This window comes from Eubalaena glacialis, chromosome 7, assembly GCF_028564815.1.
Source record: "Eubalaena glacialis isolate mEubGla1 chromosome 7, mEubGla1.1.hap2.+ XY, whole genome shotgun sequence".
NCBI lineage: Eukaryota > Metazoa > Chordata > Mammalia > Artiodactyla > Balaenidae > Eubalaena > Eubalaena glacialis.
In genome coordinates this window covers 73,473,549-73,481,107 of record NC_083722.1, presented here as the reverse complement: position 1 = coordinate 73,481,107, position 7,559 = coordinate 73,473,549, and positions in this window count along the sequence as shown.

Sequence of the window (7,559 nt, the reverse complement as noted above, 5' to 3'; positions counted from 1 at the left end):
GAAGTGGGTCCCTACAGGTGTGGCACCACGTCTGTGGGACATGACTGAGGACAACATGCTACACGTGCATAAGGCAACTCCAGGGTAAGGGGTTGGGTGAAGACCACCTGCCTGCTCAGTCCCCAAAAGATACAGACTGAGGCTCCAAGTATGTGATGATAACCTTTTCTTTTTTTCTCTTATTTAATGGAAGAATAGCATACTATGAAAACTACAGTATGCAAAGAGTACAGCTTAATGAATTATGACAGAAGATGCTAATATAGTCACCACCCAGTGTCACCAGTTCCCAAAGCCCACTGTGCACCCCTCTCAATCACCAACTCCTTCCTTCTCCCTAGACCTCTTCCCTAGAAGTAATTACTGATAAGTTTTGCCTGTTTTTGAACTTTATATAAATAGAGTCATATAGACACTGGCTTCTTCACTCACCAAGTTTTTGAGGTTTGTCTGTGTCATAGTATGTGGTTGTAGTTTGTTCATTCCCAGTGTCGTATGGGTTACACCCTCAATTGCAGTTTCCAATTTTTGTCTATTACTAATCGTGCTGTCAGGAGCACTGTTGTACATGTCTTCTTGTTGCTCATATGCCTTGCACTGGGAGGTATATTCTCAAGAGTGGAATTGCAGGGTCACAGGCAGAAACTGCCAAATAGTTTCCCAAAGTAGTTGTACCAGTGTACTCTCCTCCACTGGTGCCTGAGTTCCAACTGCTCTATATCTTTCCCAAAACCTGGTATTGTCAGTCATTTTCATTTTAGTCATTCTGGTGCAGTATAGTAGTATTTACTTTTACACTTGTGTTTCCCTGACGACTAAAGAGGTTGAGCACCTTTTCATTAGTTTACTGGCTATTTGGATCTTCTCTTGTGAAGCACCTGTTCACACCTCTTGCACATTCATCGGCTGGGTTGTCTATCTTTTGTTGGTTTGTAGTATGTATTCAGGATATGAGTCCTTGGGTTGTATATCTTACAGTATCGTCTCCCATTCTTAACATCTTTTGATGAAAGGAAGTTCTTAATTGTAATGTAATCCAATTTTTCAGTATTTTCCTTTATGGTTAGTACATTTTGTATCCTATTTTAAAAAAATATATTTGCTTAAAGTCATGAACTTCTGTGTTCTCTTCTAAACGCTGTATTGTCTTTCCTTTCATATTCACATGTCAAATCTGGAATTGATTATGAGGGTAGTATGAAGTAGGGGTCTCATTTAATTTTTTTCTGCATGGATATCCAATTGACCCAGCACCATTTATTGGAAAGCCCATCCTTTGTGTTTGGCTCTTAAGAGCCACCCTTGTCAAAATTCAAGTCTCCACACATCTTTAGGCCCCTCTCTGGATTTTGTTCCATTCATCTGTCTATTCCTGCACCAGCACCATACAGTCTTGGTTTCTGTAGCTGTAGCTTTCTTGATCTCCTATAGACGAAGCTGTTCTCCTATTTGGGTTTTCTTCGGACTGTCTTGGGTATTCCTGGCCCTCATACGTTTTAGAATCCAGTTTGTCAGTTTACACACACACACACACACACACACACACACACACACACACTACACAGTATCTGCTGGGACTTCTATCGGAATTGCATTGAATCCATTCTTTGGGAGGAATTAGCATGTGTGCAATACAGGCATACCTCATTTTGTTGCACTTCACAGATAAACTGCATCTGTTACAAATTGAAAGGTGTTGAAGGTTTGTGGCAAACCCTGTGTCAAGCAAGTCTAATTGTTGCCAATTTTCCAACAGGATTTGCTCACTTAATGTCTCTGTGTCACATTTTGGTAATTCTCATAATACTTCAGACTTTATCATTATTATATTTGTTATGATGATCTGTGATCAGTGATCTTTAATGTTGTTTTTCTTTTTTTTTTTGGCCACGCCATGCAGCATGCGGGATCTTAGTTCCCCCACCAGGGATCGAACCCGTACCCCCTGCAGTGGAAATGCTGAGTCCTAACCACTGGACCACCAGGGAATTCCCTGGTGTTACTTTTCAAAAAGATTACAACTCACTGAAGGCTCAGGTGATGGTTAGCATTTTTTAGCAATAAGGTATTTTTTTTTTAATTTTGTGCTCCCCCCACCTTTTTAGGTTTTGATTTTCTCTTTTTTAAAAAAATATTTATTTATTTATTTGGTTGCACTGGGTCTTAGTTGCGGCAGGTGGGCTCCTTAGTTGTGGCTCATGGGCTCCTTAATTGCGGCAGGCAGCCTCCTTAGTTGTGGCATGCGAACTCTTAGTTGCCGCACACATGTGGGATCTAGTTCCCTGGCCAGGGATTGACCCCGGCCCCCCTGTATTGGGAGCGCGGAGTCTTAACCACTGTGCCACCAGGGAAGTCCCAGCAATAAGGTATTTTTAATTAAGGTATGTACATTTTTTTAAGGCATGATGCTATTATTGCACACTTAATAGACTCTAAACATAATTTTTATATGCCCTGGGAAACCAGAAAATTTGTGTAACTCACTTTATTGTGATATTTGCTTTATTGCGGTGGTCTGAAACTGAACCCACAATATCTCCGAGGTATGCCTGTATTGAATCTTTCAATCTTGGAACATAGTTTTCCACTCCATTTATGTCTTTATTTCTCTCAATGTTTTTTTCTTCCAGTGTTTCTTGAGATATAATTGACATATAGCACTATATAGGTTTAAGGTATACAACATAATGATTTGACTTACAGACATCATGAAATGATTATCACAGTGTTTAGTGTCAATAATGTTTTATTGTGTGTGTGTGTATGTGTGTGTGAAGAGTCATTGCACATATTTCATTATATTTATTCCAGCATTTTACGTTACATGATGCTACTGTAAATCACATCATGAAAAAATTTTTCTCACTTGTTGATATATAGAAATTACAACTGATTTTTATATATTGACCTTGCATCCAATGACTTTGCTAAACTCTAACAACTTATCTATAAGTTCTTTTGGATTTTTTACATACACATTCCTGTTGGCTGTGAATAAGTTTTCTTGGTTCCTTTCCAATCCTTGTAACTTTTTACTGTTTTTCTTGCCTTACTGTGCTGGCGAAGCCCTCCAATATAATATTAAGGCTTGTTGTTAGGAATGTGAAATGTTTTTCTTTAGCAATGCTCTGCTGCTCCAGAGGTGAGGAATTCACAAGTCTATTTTTTTTTCACAATTCACAACATTTTATTCAAGTTAATACATTTCATTCAGTAATCAGCCATATTATCCTTGGCACCATTAATAACCCCTTAATCACAAGAGAAACAGAAGGAAGGACTGAGATTTATGTGTAGAAGTTGATCTCCACCAAAACTAATTCATAGTCCATCATCTTTCATGGTTGTGCTTTTACTTGAGGCCTCTTTTTTGGGGCGAGGGGGCTGTTTCTCATAAGTGTTTGCTTAAAACAAATAACATGACCTACATGGAAGGAAAATAAGGTCTAGTCCCTAGTGAACAAGCAGGGGGTCCTCCAAGAAAGGAGCCCTAAAGGCTCCTTGAGGTAACCTCAACAGTAACCCTCCTGCCCCAACCAGTCAGTAGTAAGTTATAACCAGGTGAATGAGAGAGGTAGTAACTAGCTGGAGAACCCATGGTCTAGACTCTCTAGAACAGGAATGGCTGAGTGAGTCAGAACTGGAGGGAGACATCTACAGTGTCTGGAAAAAATGTGACCAAGAATAGGAAAGTGTGAAAAAGATACAGGTTTCCCACCAGGGGACCCACAGAAAGATGGTGGTACCAGTCAAGGGCAGTCCTGTGCTTTTCTCTGACACAAGGTTATACTGAATGGGTTCTGCAGTTTTCAGATAAAAATTGGAATGATGCTGAACAAGTGCAAAGTGAAATCAGAGTTTCCCTCCTTTGTTCGGTAAACACTGATAGAACACCTGTGTGTGAGGCAATGGGACAGGTGCTAGAGGAAAAAAATGAAGCTGTCTTAAGATGTGGTCCTGACTTGAAGGTGGCCATCAGACCCTGCACATACAGAGCACTATGTCGGAGGGTCCGAGTGGAGGGAAGCATCACTTCTGGCTGGCAGCAGCAGAGAAAGCATTCCCCAGTCGTTCCTTCTTGGTCCCCAGGATGTCCTCTGTGCCTCTGTGTCACCACTTGGCCCGCCCCATTCCAGGCACTTGCTTGTCTTCCTTATCTTTCTCCATAACGTGAAATGGAAGCTTGAGAGGAGAAGATCCCGCCTCACAGGTGTCTAACAAATGTGGGTGGAATTGATGTGTTATGGAAGTGTCACTCTATTTTGGTCCAGGTGGGTGGGAAGAAATTTGGGGAAAGGAGAGCTGATAAGATGGTGGTGGTAAGGGTAAGGTGTTATAATCAGAAGGTGGGAGCAACGATATCCGAACAAGCAAACTTAGAATGTGGCTTAAACCAGGTGATAGAACGCCAACACAGCCAAGGACCGCAAGAAGGTAGCTGGAAGCCCTCTGCCGAATAGGTTAGTCTGCAGAACTGGAAAGCTAAAATCTTTTCCTACTATCAAGTTTAACCAGAGCAGATGAAGAAATAATGAATAACTAGAGGGTTGTAACTTTCTAGAAAGATCAAGTAAACACAGCACCCCCCAAAAAAGGTGAGGCTGAATGTCAAAGTGTAGAGGAAGCTTTTGAACATCTTTTTTTTTCTCCTAGGAGCTTTATGTGCTGTATTTTCTCTCTTTTTAAAATTGAAGTATAGTTGGTTTACAATATTAGTTTCAGGTGTATAAAATAGTGATTCAGTTTTTTTGGATATCTTTTTTTAAGTTTGTTTTTGGCGTCTTGGTCTGTAAGCAATCAAGTAATAGATGCCATCCCAAAAAGGAATGTTTGCAGGAACCAGAGTAGTTGAGTCCAACTATTCGTGATGCCTTTACACTTGAACAATACAATGGCATACAAGGACTCTCCCACGCGAATCAGCCAGGCAAGCCAATACCAACTGTGCACGAGGGTGTGATGATGCTCCAGCAAGTACTGAGTGAAGGGGCCCAGCACCCCTAGGCTCTGATAAGGAATAGTCTCAGGCTAGAAGATCATCCAGTTTTCAAGCAGAAACCTTAGGAGCCCACCGATCTTGCGCTTACGCCAATAACCTAGGCAAGAGCCAGGCGTGCAAGAGCAAGACACCCCCCCCCCACCCAAGTAATCTATTTTAAGGAGTTAGATTTTAGCCCAGTGAGTTTGTCTAAGAAGAGCAGGGCAGGAGAGTTGTTATAAGACTGGCTAATGGTTAAGGTAAGGAGCTGAGAGGATGTGAGGAATGGCAGATTGGAGGTCTTAGTGAGATGAAAGAACTGTTGGATAATTGAGCTGGATGGGTTGGCCAGGTCTTCTGGTCTGCTCTCCCAGCAAGGTACCCCTGACTTGACTGGGAGGAAGGAGGGGGCAAACACAGGGAGGAAAAGGCACGAGGAGAGGGGTTGAGATGTTCTAGAGGGCAGTGGAAAGAGGACTTGGAAAAAGGAACTACACTTGGTTTGTCTTTACAGGGAGCATCAGAAGCTGCCATTTGGGGTGGGGCATAGAGGTGAGTGCAGATGGAGAGGGAGAGGCTTCCATGGAACAGCAGCCACAAAGAGGACTACGGTGGAGGCAGAACAGCAGGGAGTGACACGGAGAGTCATCTGCAGTCAACAGAGGTGTCAAGGAGAGCTCTAGGTCTTGCTCTCCACAAGGAGCATCAGTTGAGGGCAGTGCTAACCCTAGTGGAGGGAGCAGGGCGTAACTTCCTTTGGCCATGGTCCCTTTAAGCCTCAGCACATTTGTCCACACTGCCTCCATGACCTAGGGTGGCTCCTCCATCTCTTGGTTATTCAGAGCTCTGCACGGGCATCTTCTGCAGATAGCTTTCCCAGATCGCTACGTTGGCTCAGGTGCCTCTTCTGGGACCCCAGCATCCCTCTCCCTAGCGTTCCACCTGTCTCCCTCCTTCGTTAAAGTTTTCTGCCCTCCATTCGCTAGATTGTGGGCCCGGAGGGTGGGTGTGCGATCAAAACCATGTCTTTGGCTTCCCTCCTCCAGGCCCTACGCCGACTGAGCCCCCATCCAACCGAGTTCCGCCTTCGGCGCCTCTGCAGATGCTTCATCTTCACGCCCATAGGAACCCAGACCGTACATCCGGCTCTGACCTTAGGTGGTCCTCAGATTCAGAAAAACCAGAGGGCACCACTGGAGCCCACCCACCGGCTCTCCGTAGTCACTTGAGGCGCTTGAAGGAGGAACCCACGGGAACCCCGCCTCCTGGAAGCGAATAAGTCAAGTGGGGGCGGCTAGGAATGCGCCATTTGATTGGTTGGTGGTGATGTCATAGGTACCGGTTGGGGCGGGCCAGGGGCCTTAGCCGGGGGATCTCCGCTGGTTCCAAGCAGGAACCGCACCCCTTGGAGCGTTCCGTGTCCCAGACCTAAACCCTTCCTCGGTCCAGGGACGCCTGCGTCCTCTGCTCGTGGCGCTGCAGCCCACTGTCGCTGCTGCCTTTGCAGGCTGGCCCGTAGAGCACCTCCTGGATTGTCTCTCCGGGCTATTCTGGAACCGGAGGAGCCTCCTCCCCCAGACAATGAGTCTGCCATGGGGGCGGAGCCACCCATTGTGCCAATAGAAACAGTGGCTTTCTGATTGGAACGCTCCTCGTTCACCACACCCCCCCGCCCCCGCCCGTCCTCTGTGACGTCTGTTCCGCGGCGTCTGCCCATTGGCCAGCCTGGGTCGACTTGCGCCGAGTAGCATAGCGCGGGCAAAACTGAGCTTCCGTTAGTCCCTACAAGGGGTTAAGGGACGCAGTCTTAGCGGTCGAGGGGCGGGGACCCTAGGAGGCCGGGCCGCAGCCGTGCAGCAATGCCAGGTTCCACGTGGCATTCCAGAGCACTCCAGAGACCCGCGGCCTGGAGACGGGAGTGTAGCTTCCAGTGGAAGAGCCCCCAACCCGGAAGACTGCTGGCGGCCAGCAAGGCAGGGAAGTTTGCTCCGTTGGGGCGCTCCAAACAAACAGATGGTCGCGACATGTTTCATGAGTTAAAACTCGCTGATCGGGACCTCCCTGGTGGTCCAGTGGTTAGTGCTCCGCGCTTCCACTGCAGGGGGCACGAGTTCGATCCCTGGTCGGGGAACTAAGATCCCGCTATGCCAGCGCAGCCAAAAACACAAAAACAAAAAACAAACAAAGCAAAGTTTTGATCGAACAGTTAAGGCTGTTGTTTGGCCTGCTGGCACCCCAGGCCCCGTCCAGCCATCGTCCCCTCCGACCCCAGGATTCCATATGGTATCCTCGCCCAAGAGTCATGAGAACGCTTTCTCTGCACATACATGGGCACCAAATTTTCAGACCAAAATCCGGGACAGGGTTCGAAACTAGTGCTCAGGAAGGGGGCAAGAGATCCGCAAGCAGAAAGCTGGAAGACGGAGCTGAGACAGCGCCCTAGGGGGAGGGATGCTGGTGAGGGCGGTGGCCACGAGGAGGGTGGAAGCAGGGGCAGTGAAGCGCCAAGCCGGGTTCAGGACCGTGGGCAGCACTTATGCTCCGCCCTCAATAAAGATGGCGGCAGTAACTTCGATATCCA